Source organism: Tachysurus fulvidraco, chromosome 19 (genome assembly GCF_022655615.1).
Source record: "Tachysurus fulvidraco isolate hzauxx_2018 chromosome 19, HZAU_PFXX_2.0, whole genome shotgun sequence".
Classification (NCBI taxonomy): Eukaryota; Metazoa; Chordata; class Actinopteri; order Siluriformes; family Bagridae; genus Tachysurus; species Tachysurus fulvidraco.
This window is the reverse complement of record NC_062536.1, coordinates 450,962-468,006: the sequence shown is the minus strand read 5'-3', so window position 1 is coordinate 468,006 and position 17,045 is coordinate 450,962. Positions and strand designations below refer to the sequence as shown.

At 43.2% G+C, this 17,045-nt stretch overlaps 6 non-coding genes across 6 annotated transcripts; all 6 read right to left on the bottom strand.

Moving 5' to 3' along the window:
- Window positions 1-1,756: 1,756 nt before the first annotated feature.
- Window positions 1,757-1,828, bottom strand: trnad-guc. The gene has a single exon. It is a non-coding gene; the product is annotated as a tRNA-Asp (tRNA).
- Window positions 1,829-2,851: 1,023 nt separating this feature from the next.
- On the bottom strand, window positions 2,852-2,923 carry trnad-guc. The gene has a single exon. It is a non-coding gene; the product is annotated as a tRNA-Asp (tRNA).
- A 7,639-nt stretch (window positions 2,924-10,562) lies between these two features.
- On the bottom strand, window positions 10,563-10,634 carry trnad-guc. Its single transcript has one exon. It is a non-coding gene; the product is annotated as a tRNA-Asp (tRNA).
- Window positions 10,635-13,219: 2,585 nt separating this feature from the next.
- trnad-guc lies at window positions 13,220-13,291 on the bottom strand. The gene has a single exon. It is a non-coding gene; the product is annotated as a tRNA-Asp (tRNA).
- A 1,645-nt stretch (window positions 13,292-14,936) lies between these two features.
- Window positions 14,937-15,008, bottom strand: trnad-guc. The gene has a single exon. It is a non-coding gene; the product is annotated as a tRNA-Asp (tRNA).
- Window positions 15,009-16,505: 1,497 nt separating this feature from the next.
- Window positions 16,506-16,577, bottom strand: trnad-guc. Its single transcript has one exon. It is a non-coding gene; the product is annotated as a tRNA-Asp (tRNA).
- Between the last annotated feature and the right edge of the window lie 468 nt (window positions 16,578-17,045).

The following is a 17,045-nucleotide window of genomic DNA, read 5'->3' as shown; positions in this document are numbered from 1 at the left end:
ACAGTTGGAACTACAATGCAACCTCCCCATGGAGTGCAAGTTAAATGTCGAAAATAGGGTGCCAGGGTAAGGGATCAAATCAATCTGTGTGGCATCTTGCTCTCTGATTGAGTCCTCTTGCTTGGCAATGCTACTTCTGTCAAACCTATTCCATTATATTAACTAAATCAATTTACTGCTTTTGTCAGAGAAGTCTTGGCTTTGTTACAGTTGGCACTACAAAGCAACCTCCCCATCGAGGAATCAAAACACTGTCTTCCGCAGGCAAGTTGAGACAAGTTGCACTCTGATTGAGTCTTCTGGCTTAGCAGTGCAGCTTCTGTCAATCCTGTTCCATTATATTATCTAGGATCAAATCGCTGCTTTTGTCCGAGAAGTCTTGGCTTTGTTACAGTTTGAACTACAAAGCAAATGCCGAAAATAGGGTGCCAGGTTCAGTGATCAAATCAAACTGTGTGGTATCTTGCTCTCTGATTGAGTCTTCTGGCTTATAAGTGCAGCTTCTATCAAACCTGTTCCATTATATTGACTAGGATCAATTTGCTGCTTTTGTCTGAGAATTCTTTGCTTTGTTACAGTTGGAACTACGAAGTAAATGCCGAAAATAGGGTGCCAGGTTAAAGAATCAAATCAACCTGTGTGGCATCTTGCTTTCTGATTGAGTCCTCTGGCTTAGCAGTGCAGCGTCTGTCAAACCTGTTCCATTATATTAACTGGGATCAATTTGCTGCTTTTGTCTGAGAAGTCTTGGCTTTGTTACAGTTTGAACTACAAAGCAACCTCCCCATCGAGTGCAAATTAAATGCCGAAAATAGGGTGCCAGGGTAAGGGATCAAACTAACCCGTGTGGAATCTTGCTCTCTGATTGAGTCTTGCGGCATGGCAGTGCTGCTTTGGTCGAAGCTGTTCAATTAAAATAATTAGGATCAATTTGCTGCTTTTGTCAGCGAAGTGTGATCGATCACAGTTTTCCGAGTGACAGGTGCAGATACAGTTCATTTTATTGAAGACGATCAGCTGGCTTCAAGAGTTCAGTCTATTTCCTATTTTAACACAAAAACAGCACAATTAATTTCTTTTCTTTTTTTTGTAAACCAGATGAGTTTCGATATAAGGTTTGGTTGAAGCAGAGACCAGTCAAAAGCAAGCAGGTTGGGTGGCACATAAACTGTGGCTAAAACACTGAAATCCAGTGGGGAATTTTTCAAGGCCAGCATTTCGGACTACACTGCGCCTGCCCCAGTGAAAGTTCAATGCCGAAAATAGGGTGCCAGGTTCAGTGATCAAATCAAACTGTGTGGCATCTTGCTCTCTGATTGAGTCTTCTGGCTTAGCAGTGCAGCGTCTGTCAAACCTGTTCCATTATTTTAACTGGGATCAATTTGCTGCTTTTGTCTGAGAAGTCTTGGCTTTGTTACAGTTGGAACTACAAAGCAACCTCCCCATCGAGTGCAAGTTCAATGCCGAAAATAGGGTGCCAGGGTCAGTGATCAAATCAAACTGTGTGGCATCTTGCTCTCTGATTGAGTCCTCTGGCTTATAAGTGCAGCTTCTTTCAAACTTGTTCCATTATATTAACTAGGATCAATTTGCTGCTTTTGTCAGAGAAGTCTTGGCTTTGTTACAGTTGGACCTATAACGCAACCTCCCCATTGAGGAATCAACACATGGTCTTCCGCAGGCAAGTTGAGAGCAGTGGCACTTCTGTCCAAGACGTCTCGAACTTCTTAGAGTTGGAACTGGGTGGAAAAGCAGTCTCCCCGTCGGGGAATCGAACCCCGGTCTTCCGCGTGACAGGCGGAGATACTGTCCACTATACTAACGAGGAACACCTGTCCTGAAGGTTGAAGGCTGCGGGCAACTGGGACTAGACTGCATTTGCCCCAGTGCAAGTTATATGCTGAAAATAGGGTGCAAGGTTCAGTGATCAAACTAACCCGTGTGGCATCTTGCTCTCTGATTGAGTCTTGCGGCATGGCAGTGCTGCTTTGGTCGAACCTGTTCAATTAAAATAATTAGGATCAATTTGCTGCTTTTGTCAGCGAAGTGTGATCGATCACAGTTTTCCGAGTGACAGGTGCAGATACAGTTCATTTTATTGAAGACGATCAGCTGGCTTCAAGAGTTCAGTCTATTTCCTATTTTAACACAAAAACAGCACAATTAATTTCTTTTCTTTTTTTTGTAAACCAGATGAGTTTCGATATAAGGTTTGGTTGAAGCAGAGACCAGTCAAAAGCAAGCAGGTTGGGTGGCACATAAACTGTGGCTAAAACACTGAAATCCAGTGGGGAATTTTTCAAGGCCAGCATTTCGGACTACACTGCGCCTGCCCCAGTGAAAGTTCAATGCCGAAAATAGGGTGCCAGGTTCAGTGATCAAATCAAACTGTGTGGCATCTTGCTCTCTGATTGAGTCTTCTGGCTTAGCAGTGCAGCGTCTGTCAAACCTGTTCCATTATATTAACTGGGATCAATTTGCTGCTTTTGTCTGAGAAGTCTTGGCTTTGTTACAGTTGGAACTACAAAGCAACCTCCCCATCGAGTGCAAGTTCAATGCCGAAAATAGGGTGCCAGGGTCAGTGATCAAATCAAACTGTGTGGCATCTTGCTCTCTGATTGAGTCCTCTGGCTTAGCAGTGCAGCGTCTGTCAAACCTGTTCCATTATATTAACTGGGATCAATTTGCTGCTTTTGTCAGAGAAGTCTTGGCTTTGTTACAGTTGGACCTATAACGCAACCTCCCCATTGAGGAATCAACACATGGTCTTCCGCAGGCAAGTTGAGAGCAGTGGCACTTCTGTCCAAGACGTCTCGAACTTCTTAGAGTTGGAACTGGGTGGAAAAGCAGTCTCCCCGTCGGGGAATCGAACCCCGGTCTTCCGCGTGACAGGCGGAGATACTGTCCACTATACTAACGAGGAACACCTGTCCTGAAGGTTGAAGGCTGCGGGCAACTGGGACTAGACTGCACTTGCCCCAGTGCAAGTTATATGCTGAAAATAGGGTGCCAGGTTCAGTGATCAAATTAACCCGTGTGGCATCTTGCTCTCTGATTGAGTCTTGCGGCATGGCAGTGCTGCTTTGGTCAAACCTGTTCAATTAAAATAATTAGGATCAATTTGCTGCTTTTGTCAGCGAAGTGTGATCGATCACAGTTTTCCGAGTGATAGGTGCAGATACAGTTCATTTTATTGAAGACGATCAGCTGACTTCAAGAGTTCAGTCTATTTCCTATTTTAACACAAAAACAGCACAATTAATTTCTTTTCTTTTTTTTGTAAACCAGATGAGTTTCGATATAAGGTTTGGTTGAAGCAGAGACCAGTCAAAAGCAAGCAGGTTGGGTGGCACATAAACTGTGGCTAAAACACTGAAATCCAGTGGGGAATTTTTCAAGGCCAGCATTTCGGACTACACTGCGCCTGCCCCAGTGAAAGTTCAATGCCGAAAATAGGGTGCCAGGTTCAGTGATCAAATCAAACTGTGTGGCATCTTGCTCTCTGATTGAGTCTTCTGGCTTAGCAGTGCAGCGTCTGTCAAACCTGTTTCATTATATTAACTGGGATCAATTTGCTGTTTTTGTCTGAGAAGTCTTTGCTTTGTTACAGTTGGAACTACAAAGCAACCTCCCCATCGAGTGCAAGTTCAATGCCGAAAATAGGGTGCCAGGGTCAGTGATCAAATCAAACTGTGTGGCATCTTGCTCTCTGATTGAGTCCTCTGGCTTAGCAGTGCAGCGTCTGTCAAACCTGTTCCATTATATTAACTGGGATCAATTTGCTGCTTTTGTCTGAGAAGTCTTGGCTTTGTTACAGTTGGAACTACAATGCAACCTCCCCATGGAGTGCAAGTTAAATGTCGAAAATAGGGTGCCAGGGTAAGGGATCAAATCAATCTGTGTGGCATCTTGCTCTCTGATTGAGTCCTCTTGCTTGGCAATGCTACTTCTGTCAAACCTATTCCATTATATTAACTAAATCAATTTACTGCTTTTGCCAGAGAAGTCTTGGCTTTGTTACAGTTGGAACTACAAAGCAACCTCCCCATCGAGTGCAAGTTCAATGCCGAAAATAGGGTGCCAGGGTCAGTGATCAAATCAAACTGTGTGGCATCTTGCTCTCTGATTGAGTCCTCTGGCTTAGCAGTGCAGCGTCTGTCAAACCTGTTCCATTATATTAACTGGGATCAATTTGCTGTTTTTGTCTGAGAAGTCTTGGCTTTGTTACAGTTGGAACTACAAAGCAACCTCCCCATCGAGTGCAAGTTCAATGCCGAAAATAGGGTGCCAGGGTCAGTGATCAAATCAAACTGTGTGGCATCTTGCTCTCTGATTGAGTCCTCTGGCTTAGCAGTGCAGCGTCTGTCAAACCTGTTCCATTATATTAACTGGGATCAATTTGCTGCTTTTGTCTGAGAAGTCTTGGCTTTGTTACAGTTGGAACTACAATGCAACCTCCCCATGGAGTGCAAGTTAAATGTCGAAAATAGGGTGCCAGGGTAAGGGATCAAATCAATCTGTGTGGCATCTTGCTCTCTGATTGAGTCCTCTTGCTTGGCAATGCTACTTCTGTCAAACCTATTCCATTATATTAACTAAATCAATTTACTGCTTTTGTCAGAGAAGTCTTGGCTTTGTTACAGTTGGTACTACAAAGCAACCTCCCCATCGAGGAATCAAAACACTGTCTTCCGCAGGCAAGTTGAGGCAAGTTGCACTCTGATTGAGTCTTCTGGCTTAGCAGTGCAGCTTCTGTCAAACCTGTTCCATTATATTATCTAGGATCAATTTGCTGCTTTTGTCCGAGAAGTCTTGGCTTTGTTACAGTTTGAACTACAAAGCAAATGCCGAAAATAGGGTGCCAGGTTCAGTGATCAAATCAAACTGTGTGGTATCTTGCTCTCTGATTGAGTCTTCTGGCTTATAAGTGCAGCTTCTATCAAACCTGTTCCATTATATTGACTAGGATCAATTTGCTGCTTTTGTCTGAGAATTCTTTGCTTTGTTACAGTTGGAACTACGAAGTAAATGCCGAAAATAGGGTGCCAGGTTAAAGAATCAAATCAACCTGTGTGGCATCTTGCTCTCTGATTGAGTCCTCTGGCTTAGCAGTGCAGCGTCTGTCAAAACTGTTCCATTATTTTAACTGGGATCAATTTGCTGCTTTTGTCTGAGAAGTCTTGGCTTTGTTACAGTTGGAACTACAATGCAACCTCCCCATGGAGTGCAAGTTAAATGTCGAAAATAGGGTGCCAGGGTAAGGGATCAAATCAATCTGTGTGGCATCTTGCTCTCTGATTGAGTCCTCTTGCTTGGCAATGCTACTTCTGTCAAACCTATTCCATTATATTAACTAAATCAATTTACTGCTTTTGTCAGAGAAGTCTTGGCTTTGTTACAGTTGGTACTACAAAGCAACCTCCCCATCGAGGAATCAAAACACTGTCTTCCGCAGGCAAGTTGAGGCAAGTTGCACTCTGATTGAGTCTTCTGGCTTAGCAGTGCAGCTTCTGTCAAACCTGTTCCATTATATTATCTAGGATCAATTTGCTGCTTTTGTCCGAGAAGTCTTGGCTTTGTTACAGTTTGAACTACAAAGCAAATGCCGAAAATAGGGTGCCAGGTTCAGTGATCAAATCAAACTGTGTGGTATCTTGCTCTCTGATTGAGTCTTCTGGCTTATAAGTGCAGCTTCTATCAAACCTGTTCCATTATATTGACTAGGATCAATTTGCTGCTTTTGTCTGAGAATTCTTTGCTTTGTTACAGTTGGAACTACGAAGTAAATGCCGAAAATAGGGTGCCAGGTTAAAGAATCAAATCAACCTGTGTGGCATCTTGCTCTCTGATTGAGTCCTCTGGCTTAGCAGTGCAGCGTCTGTCAAACCTGTTCCATTATATTAACTGGGATCAATTTGCTGCTTTTGTCTGAGAAGTCTTGGCTTTGTTACAGTTGGAACTACGAAGCAACCTCCCCATCAAGTGCAAATTAAATGCCGAAAATAGGGTGCCAGGGTAAGGGATCAAATCAATCTGTGTGGCATCTTGCTCTCTGATTGAGACTTCTTGCTTGGCAGTGCAGCTTCTTTCAAACTTGTTCTATTATATTAACTAGGATCAATTTGCTGCTTTTGTCAGAGAAGTCTTGGCTTGGCATCTTGCTCTCTGATTGAGTCTTGCGGCATGGCAGTGCTGCTTTGGTCGAACCTGTTCAATTAAAATAATTAGGATCAATTTGCTGCTTTTGTCAGCGAAGTGTGATCGATCACAGTTTTCCGAGTGACAGGTGCAGATACAGTTCATTTTATTGAAGACGATCAGCTGGCTTCAAGAGTTCAGTCTATTTCCTATTTTAACACAAAAACAGCACAATTAATTTCTTTTCTTTTTTTTGTAAACCAGATGAGTTTCGATATAAGGTTTGGTTGAAGCAGAGACCAGTCAAAAGCAAGCAGGTTGGGTGGCACATAAACTGTGGCTAAAACACTGAAATCCAGTGGGGAATTTTTCAAGGCCAGCATTTCGGACTACACTGCGCCTGCCCCAGTGAAAGTTCAATGCCGAAAATAGGGTGCCAGGTTCAGTGATCAAATCAAACTGTGTGGCATCTTGCTCTCTGATTGAGTCTTCTGGCTTAGCAGTGCAGCGTCTGTCAAACCTGTTCCATTATATTAACTGGGATCAATTTGCTGCTTTTGTCTGAGAAGTCTTGGCTTTGTTACAGTTGGAACTACGAAGTAAATGCCGAAAATAGGGTGCCAGGTTAAAGAATCAAATCAACCTGTGTGGCATCTTTCTCTCTGATTGAGTCCTCTGGCTTAGCAGTGCAGCGTCTGTCAAACCCGTTCCATTATATTAACTGGGATCAATTTGCTGCTTTTGTCTGAGAAGTCTTGGCTTTGTTAAAGTTGGAACTACAAAGCAACCTCCCCATCAAGTGCAAATTAAATGCCGAAAATAGGGTGCCAGGGTAAGGGATCAAATCAATCTGTGTGGCATCTTGCTCTCTGATTGAGACTTCTTGCTTGGCAGTGCAGCTTCTTTCAAACTTGTTCTATTATATTAACTAGGATCAATTTGCTGCTTTTGTCAGAGAAGTCTTGGCTTGGCATCTTGCTCTCTGATTGAGTCTTGCGGCATGGCAGTGCTGCTTTGGTCGAACCTGTTCAATTAAAATAATTAGGATCAATTTGCTGCTTTTGTCAGCGAAGACGATCAGCTGACTTCAAGAGTTCAGTCTATTTCCTATTTTAACACAAAAACAGCACAATTAATTTCTTTTCTTTTTTTTGTAAACCAGATGAGTTTCGATATAAGGTTTGGTTGAAGCAGAGACCAGTCAATAGCAAGCAGGTTGGGTGGCACATAAACTGTGGCTAAAACACTGAAATCCAGTGGGGAATTTTTCAAGGCCAGCATTTCGGACTACACTGTGCCTGCCCCAGTGAAAGTTCAATGCCGAAAATAGGGTGCCAGGTTCAGTGATCAAATCAAACTGTGTGGCATCTTGCTCTCTGATTGAGTCCTCTGGCTTAGCAGTGCAGCGTCTGTCAAACCTGTTCCATTATATTAACTGGGATCAATTTGCTGCTTTTGTCTGAGAAGTCTTGGCTTTGTTACAGTTGGAACTACGAAGCAACCTCCCCATCAAGTGCAAATTAAATGCCGAAAATAGGGTGCCAGGGTAAGGGATCAAATCAATCTGTGTGGCATCTTGCTCTCTGATTGAGACTTCTTGCTTGGCAGTGCAGCTTCTTTCAAACTTGTTCTATTATATTAACTAGGATCAATTTGCTGCTTTTGTCAGAGAAGTCTTGGCTTGGCATCTTGCTCTCTGATTGAGTCTTGCGGCATGGCAGTGCTGCTTTGGTCGAACCTGTTCAATTAAAATAATTAGGATCAATTTGCTGCTTTTGTCAGCGAAGTGTGATCGATCACAGTTTTCCGAGTGACAGGTGCAGATACAGTTCATTTTATTGAAGACGATCAGCTGGCTTCAAGAGTTCAGTCTATTTCCTATTTTAACACAAAAACAGCACAATTAATTTCTTTTCTTTTTTTTGTAAACCAGATGAGTTTCGATATAAGGTTTGGTTGAAGCAGAGACCAGTCAAAAGCAAGCAGGTTGGGTGGCACATAAACTGTGGCTAAAACACTGAAATCCAGTGGGGAATTTTTCAAGGCCAGCATTTCGGACTACACTGCGCCTGCCCCAGTGAAAGTTCAATGCCGAAAATAGGGTGCCAGGTTCAGTGATCAAATCAAACTGTGTGGCATCTTGCTCTCTGATTGAGTCTTCTGGCTTAGCAGTGCAGCGTCTGTCAAACCTGTTCCATTATATTAACTGGGATCAATTTGCTGCTTTTGTCTGGTCAATTTGCTTTCAGCAAGTGGTAGTCAATCGTCAGTGTCAAATCATATTGAGGAGAACTGCTTCGAGATATTCTTGCACTAAACCAATATTTCTTTTTGTTAACGGAGTTTGCATTTAAGTTGTACAAGAATCCAGCAAGGTGTGTGAATAAGTGCGAACACTAAATCATGGAATTTTAATGTGCATCGTCAATCCTTCATATCAATCGATTTTGGTTTGTCATGTGTACTTGCTATAAATAATTAATAATCTTGCAGGCGTTACTGTTCATTCTAACAGGAACTTTCATTTTCGGAAATGGCTTGAAGTTGTCAAATCAACTCATCAGGCAATTAATCTAATTGCAGGGTAGTAAATGAACGTCCATTACGGAGTCTATGACTGCTGTGGCTCTTAAACTGTTCTTCATGATATCAAGCCCTTTTGTTGAAGTGGCTTTAAGTGATGTAGAATCACTGTACAATGTAGCTCTGATGCAGTTCGATCATGTATAAATTCTTCGTAGACAATGATTGAGTTGGCTTCAGAACCTGCCTCAGGTTCGGAAAGAATGGGATGCGGTCCGGTGAAGATCGAGACCTGTGGGCGGCGTACCTTTATTAAAAGAGAAACTCACTTGTTTTTCGAGGTGGCTTTTAATAATGAAAGCCTTGCCAGCAAATTCAATATGGTCAGTCGTTATTTGGACTCATATTCTTGTGCAGACCTTGTAAACCTTTTTATTACAATATGCAAATGGTGCAAGTTAAACAGGGGCATTCTACGTAGGAGTTCAGCTTACCAATTTTGCTTTACAGAGAAGTTTGCAGCGTCTGTCAAACCTGTTCCATTATATTAACTGGGATCAATTTGCTGTTTTTGTCTGAGAAGTCTTGGCTTTGTTACAGTTGGAACTACAAAGCAACCTCCCCATCGAGTGCAAGTTCAATGCCGAAAATAGGGTGCCAGGGTCAGTGATCAAATCAAACTGTGTGGCATCTTGCTCTCTGATTGAGTCCTCTGGCTTAGCAGTGCAGCGTCTGTCAAACCTGTTCCATTATATTAACTGGGATCAATTTGCTGCTTTTGTCTGAGAAGTCTTGGCTTTGTTACAGTTGGAACTACAATGCAACCTCCCCATGGAGTGCAAGTTAAATGTCGAAAATAGGGTGCCAGGGTAAGGGATCAAATCAATCTGTGTGGCATCTTGCTCTCTGATTGAGTCCTCTTGCTTGGCAATGCTACTTCTGTCAAACCTATTCCATTATATTAACTAAATCAATTTACTGCTTTTGTCAGAGAAGTCTTGGCTTTGTTACAGTTGGTACTACAAAGCAACCTCCCCATCGAGGAATCAAAACACTGTCTTCCGCAGGCAAGTTGAGGCAAGTTGCACTCTGATTGAGTCTTCTGGCTTAGCAGTGCAGCTTCTGTCAAACCTGTTCCATTATATTATCTAGGATCAATTTGCTGCTTTTGTCCGAGAAGTCTTGGCTTTGTTACAGTTTGAACTACAAAGCAAATGCCGAAAATAGGGTGCCAGGTTCAGTGATCAAATCAAACTGTGTGGTATCTTGCTCTCTGATTGAGTCTTCTGGCTTATAAGTGCAGCTTCTATCAAACCTGTTCCATTATATTGACTAGGATCAATTTGCTGCTTTTGTCTGAGAATTCTTTGCTTTGTTACAGTTGGAACTACGAAGTAAATGCCGAAAATAGGGTGCCAGGTTAAAGAATCAAATCAACCTGTGTGGCATCTTGCTCTCTGATTGAGTCCTCTGGCTTAGCAGTGCAGCGTCTGTCAAACCTGTTCCATTATATTAACTGGGATCAATTTGCTGCTTTTGTCTGAGAAGTCTTGGCTTTGTTAAAGTTGGAACTACAAAGCAACCTCCCCATCGAGTGCAAATTAAATGCCGAAAATAGGGTGCCAGGGTAAGGGATCAAATCAATCCGTGTGGCATCTTGCTCTCTGATTGAGTCTTCTTGCTTGGCAGTGCAGCTTCTTTCAAACCTGTTCCATTATATTAACTAGGATCAATTTGCTGCTTTTGTCAGAGAAGTCTTTGCTTTGTTACAGTTGGACCTATAACGCAACCTCCCCATTGAGGAATCAATACATGGTCTTCCGCAGGCAAGTTGAGAGCAGTGGCACTTCTGTCCAAGACGTCTCGGCCTTCTTAGAGTTGGAACTGGGTGGAAAAGCAGTCTCCCCGTCGGGGAATCGAACCCCGGTCTTCCGCGTGACAGGCGGAGATACTGTCCACTATACTAACGAGGAACACCTGTCCTGAAGGTTGAAGGCTGCGGGCAACTGGGACTAGACTGCACTTGCCCCAGTGCAAGTTATATGCTGAAAATAGGGTGCCAGGTTCAGTGATCAAATTAACCCGTGTGGCATCTTGCTCTCTGATTGAGTCTTGCGGCATGGCAGTGCTGCTTTGGTCAAACCTGTTCAATTAAAATAATTAGGATCAATTTGCTGCTTTTGTCAGCGAAGTGTGATCGATCACAGTTTTCCGAGTGACAGGTGCAGATACAGTTCATTTTATTGAAGACGATCAGCTGGCTTCAAGAGTTCAGTCTATTTCCTATTTTAACACAAAAACAGCACAATTCATTTCTTTTCTTTTTTTTGTAAACCAGATGAGTTTCGATATAAGGTTTGGTTGAAGCAGAGACCAGTCAAAAGCAAGCAGGTTGGGTGGCACATAAACTGTGGCTAAAACACTGAAATCCAGTGGGGAATTTTTCAAGGCCAGCATTTCGGACTACACTGCGCCTGCCCCAGTGAAAGTTCAATGCCGAAAATAGGGTGCCAGGTTCAGTGATCAAATCAAACTGTGTGGCATCTTGCTCTCTGATTGAGTCTTCTGGCTTAGCAGTGCAGCGTCTGTCAAACCTGTTCCATTATATTAACTGGGATCAATTTGCTGCTTTTGTCTGAGAAGTCTTGGCTTTGTTACAGTTGGAACTACAAAGCAACCTCCCCATCGAGTGCAAGTTCAATGCCGAAAATAGGGTGCCAGGTTCAGTGATCAAATCAAACTGTGTGGCATCTTGCTCTCTGATTGAGTCTTCTGGCTTAGCAGTGCAGCGTCTGTCAAACCTGTTCCATTATATTAACTGGGATCAATTTGCTGTTTTTGTCTGAGAAGTCTTGGCTTTGTTACAGTTGGAACTACAAAGCAACCTCCCCATCGAGTGCAAGTTCAATGCCGAAAATAGGGTGCCAGGGTCAGTGATCAAATCAATCTGTGTGGCATCTTGCTCTCTGATTGAGTCCTCTTGCTTGGCAATGCTACTTCTGTCAAACCTATTCCATTATATTAACTAAATCAATTTACTGCTTTTGCCAGAGAAGTCTTGGCTTTGTTACAGTTGGAACTACAAAGCAACCTCCCCATCGAGTGCAAGTTCAATGCCGAAAATAGGGTGCCAGGGTCAGTGATCAAATCAAACTGTGTGGCATCTTGCTCTCTGATTGAGTCCTCTGGCTTAGCAGTGCAGCTTCTTTCAAACCTGTTCCATTATATTAACTAGGATCAATTTGCTGCTTTTGTCAGAGAAGTCTTGGCTTTGTTACAGTTGGAACTACAAAGCAAATGCCGAAAATAGGGTGCCAGGGTCAGTGATCAAATCAAACTGTGTGGCATCTTGCTCTCTGATTGAGTCCTCTGGCTTAGCAGTGCAGCGTCTGTCAAACCTGTTCCATTATATTAACTGGGATCAATTTGCTGCTTTTGTCTGAGAAGTCTTGGCTTTGTTACAGTTGGAACTACAATGCAACCTCCCCATGGAGTGCAAGTTAAATGTCGAAAATAGGGTGCCAGGGTAAGGGATCAAATCAATCTGTGTGGCATCTTGCTCTCTGATTGAGTCCTCTTGCTTGGCAATGCTACTTCTGTCAAACCTATTCCATTATATTAACTAAATCAATTTACTGCTTTTGTCAGAGAAGTCTTGGCTTTGTTACAGTTGGTACTACAAAGCAACCTCCCCATCGAGGAATCAAAACACTGTCTTCCGCAGGCAAGTTGAGGCAAGTTGCACTCTGATTGAGTCTTCTGGCTTAGCAGTGCAGCTTCTGTCAAACCTGTTCCATTATATTATCTAGGATCAATTTGCTGCTTTTGTCCGAGAAGTCTTGGCTTTGTTACAGTTTGAACTACAAAGCAAATGCCGAAAATAGGGTGCCAGGTTCAGTGATCAAATCAAACTGTGTGGTATCTTGCTCTCTGATTGAGTCTTCTGGCTTATAAGTGCAGCTTCTATCAAACCTGTTCCATTATATTGACTAGGATCAATTTGCTGCTTTTGTCTGAGAATTCTTTGCTTTGTTACAGTTGGAACTACGAAGTAAATGCCGAAAATAGGGTGCCAGGTTAAAGAATCAAATCAACCTGTGTGGCATCTTGCTCTCTGATTGAGTCCTCTGGCTTAGCAGTGCAGCGTCTGTCAAACCTGTTCCATTATATTAACTGGGATCAATTTGCTGCTTTTGTCTGAGAAGTCTTGGCTTTGTTAAAGTTGGAACTACAAAGCAACCTCCCCATCGAGTGCAAATTAAATGCCGAAAATAGGGTGCCAGGGTAAGGGATCAAATCAATCCGTGTGGCATCTTGCTCTCTGATTGAGTCTTCTTGCTTGGCAGTGCAGCTTCTTTCAAACCTGTTCCATTATATTAACTAGGATCAATTTGCTGCTTTTGTCAGAGAAGTCTTGGCTTTGTTACAGTTGGACCTATAACGCAACCTCCCCATTGAGGAATCAACACATGGTCTTCCGCAGGCAAGTTGAGAGCAGTGGCACTTCTGTCCAAGACGTCTCGAACTTCTTAGAGTTGGAACTGGGTGGAAAAGCAGTCTCCCCGTCGGGGAATCGAACCCCGGTCTTCCGCGTGACAGGCGGAGATACTGTCCACTATACTAACGAGGAACACCTGTCCTGAAGGTTGAAGGCTGCGGGCAACTGGGACTAGACTGCACTTGCCCCAGTGCAAGTTATATGCTGAAAATAGGGTGCCAGGTTCAGTGATCAAACTAACCCGTGTGGCATCTTGCTCTCTGATTGAGTCTTGCGGCATGGCAGTGCTGCTTTGGTCGAAGCTGTTCAATTAAAATAATTAGGATCAATTTGCTGCTTTTGTCAGCGAAGTGTGATCGATCACAGTTTTCCGAGTGACAGGTGCAGATACAGTTCATTTTATTGAAGACGATCAGCTGGCTTCAAGAGTTCAGTCTATTTCCTATTTTAACACAAAAACAGCACAATTCATTTCTTTTCTTTTTTTTGTAAACCAGATGAGTTTCGATATAAGGTTTGGTTGAAGCAGAGACCAGTCAAAAGCAAGCAGGTTGGGTGGCACATAAACTGTGGCTAAAACACTGAAATCCAGTGGGGAATTTTTCAAGGCCAGCATTTCGGACTACACTGCGCCTGCCCCAGTGAAAGTTCAATGCCGAAAATAGGGTGCCAGGTTCAGTGATCAAATCAAACTGTGTGGCATCTTGCTCTCTTATTGAGTCTTATGGCTTAGCAGTGCAGCGTCTGTCAAACCTGTTCCATTATATTAACTGGGATCAATTTGCTGTTTTTGTCTGAGAAGTCTTGGCTTTGTTACAGTTGGAACTACAAAGCAACCTCCCCATCGAGTGCAAGTTCAATGCCGAAAATAGGGTGCCAGGGTCAGTGATCAAATCAAACTGTGTGGCATCTTGCTCTCTGATTGAGTCCTCTGGCTTAGCAGTGCAGCGTCTGTCAAACCTGTTCCATTATATTAACTGGGATCAAATTGCTGCTTTTGTCTGAGAAGTCTTGGCTTTGTTACAGTTGGAACTACAATGCAACCTCCCCATGGAGTGCAAGTTAAATGTCGAAAATAGGGTGCCAGGCTAAGGGATCAAATCAATCTGTGTGGCATCTTGCTCTCTGATTGAGTCCTCTTGCTTGGCAATGCTACTTCTGTCAAACCTATTCCATTATATTAACTAAATCAATTTGCTACTTTTGTCAGAGAAGTCTTGGCTTTGTTACAGTTGGAACTACAAAGCAAATGCCAAAAATAGGGTGCCAGGTTCAGTGATCAAATCAAACTGTGTGGTATCTTGCTCTCTGATTGAGTCTTCTGGCTTATAAGTGCAGCTTCTGTCAAACCTGTTCCATTATATTGACTAGGATCAATTTGCTGCTTTTGTCAGAGAATTCTTTGGTTTGTTACAGTTGGAACTATGAAGTAAATGCCGAAAACAGTGTGCCAGGTTAAAGAATCAAATCAACCTGTGTGGTATCTTGCTCTCTGAGTGAGTCTTCTTGCTTGACAGTGCTGCTTCTGTCAAACCTGTTCCATTATATTAACTAGGATCAATTTGCTGCTTTTGTCACTGAAGTCTTGGCTTTGTTACAGTTGGAACTACAAAGCATCCTCCCCATCGAGTGCAAGTTAAATGCCGAAAATAGGGTGTCAGGATAAAAGATCAAATCAATTCCCATCGAGGAATCAACTCAGGCAAGTTGAGAGCAGTGGCACTTCTGTCCAAGACGTCTCGGCCTTCTTAGAGTTGGAACTGGGTGGAAAAGCAGTCTCCCCGTCGGGGAATCGAACCCCGGTCTTCCGCGTGACAGGCGGAGATACTGTCCACTATACTAACGAGGAATACCTGTCCTAAAGGTTGAAGGCTGCGGGCAACTGGGACTAGACTGCACTTGCCCCAGTGCAAGTTATATGCTGAAAATAGGGTGCCAGGTTCAGTGATCAAATTAACCCGTGTGGCATCTTGCTCTCTGATTGAGTCTTGCGGCATGGCAGTGCTGCTGTGGTCAAACCTGTTCAATTAAAAGAATTAGGATCAATTTGCTTCTTTTGTCAGCGAAGTGTGATCGATCACAGTTTTCCGAGTGACAGGTGCAGATACAGTTCATTTTATTGAAGACGATCAGCTGGCTTCAAGAGTTCAGTCTATTTCCTATTTTAACACAAAAACAGCACAATTCATTTCTTTTCTTTTTTTTGGAAACCAGATGAGTTTCGATATAAAGTTTGGTTGAAGCAGAGACCAGTCAAAAGCAAGCAGGTTGGGTGGCACATAAACTGTGGCTAAAACACTGAAATCCAGTGGGGAATTTTTCAAGGCCAGGATTTCGGACTACACTGCGCCTGCCCCAGTGAAAGTTTAATGCCGAAAATAGGGTGCCAGGTTCAGTGATCAAATCAAACTGTGTGGCATCTTGTTTTCTGATTGAGTCTTATGGCTTAGCAGTGCAGCGTCTGTCAAACCTCTTCCATTATATTAACTGGGATCAATTTGCTGCTTTTGTCTGAGAAGTCTTGGCTTTGTTACAGTTGGAACTACAAAGCAACCTCCCCATCGAGTGCAAGTTCAATGCCGAAAATAGGGTGCCAGGTTCAGTGATCAAATCAAACTGTGTGGCATCTTGCTCTCTGATTGAGTCTTCTGGCTTAGCAGTGCAGCGTCTGTCAAACCTGTTCCATTATATTAACTGGGATCAATTTGCTGTTTTTGTCTGAGAAGTCTTGGCTTTGTTACAGTTGGAACTACAAAGCAACCTCCCCATCGAGTGCAAGTTCAATGCCGAAAATAGGGTGCCAGGGTCAGTGATCAAATCAAACTGTGTGGCATCTTGCTCTCTGATTGAGTCCTCTGGCTTAGCAGTGCAGCGTCTGTCAAACCTGTTCCATTATATTAACTGGGATCAATTTGCTGCTTTTGTCACTGAAGTCTTGGCTTTGTTACAGTTGGAACTACAAAGCATCCTCCCCATCGAGTGCAAGTTAAATGCCGAAAATAGGGTGTCAGGGTAAGGGATCAAATCAATCTGTGTGGCATCTTGCTCTCTGATTGAGTCTTCTGGCTTAGCAGTGCAGCTTCTGTCAAACCTGTTCCATTATATTAACTAGGATCAATTTGCTGCTTTTGTCACTGAAGTCTTGGCTTTGTTACAGTTGGAACTACAAAGCATCCTCCCCATCGAGTGCAAGTTAAATGCCGAAAATAGGGTGTCAGGATAAGGGAACAAATCAATTCCCATCGAGGAATCAACACATGGTCTTCCGCAGGCAAGTTGAGAGCAGTGGCACTTCTGTCCAAGACGTCTCGGCCTTCTTAGAGTTGGAACTGGGTGGAAAAGCAGTCTCCCCGTCGGGGAATCGAACCCCGGTCTTCCGCGTGACAGGCGGAGATACTGTCCACTATACTAACGAGGAACATCTGTCCTGAAGGTTGAAGGCTGCGGGCAACTGGGACTAGACTGCACTTGCCCCAGTGCAAGTCATATGCTGAAAATAGGGTGCCAGGTTCAGTGATCAAATTAACCCGTGTGGCATCTTGCTCTCTGATTGAGTCTTGCGGCATGGCAGTGCTGCTTTGGTCAAACCTGTTCAATTAAAATAATTAGGATGAATTTGCTGCTTTTGTCAGCGAAGTGTGATCGATCACAGTTTTCCGAGTGACAGGTGCAGATACAGTTCATTTTATTGAAGACGATCAGCTGGCTTCAAGAGTTCAGTCTATTTCCTTTTTTAACACAAAAACAGCACAATTCATTTCTTTTCTTTTTTTTGTAAACCAGATGAGTTTCGATATAAGGTTTGGTTGAAGCAGAGACCAGTCAAAAGCAAGCAGGTTGGGTGGCACATAAACTGTGGCTAAAACACTGAAATCCAGTGGGGAAT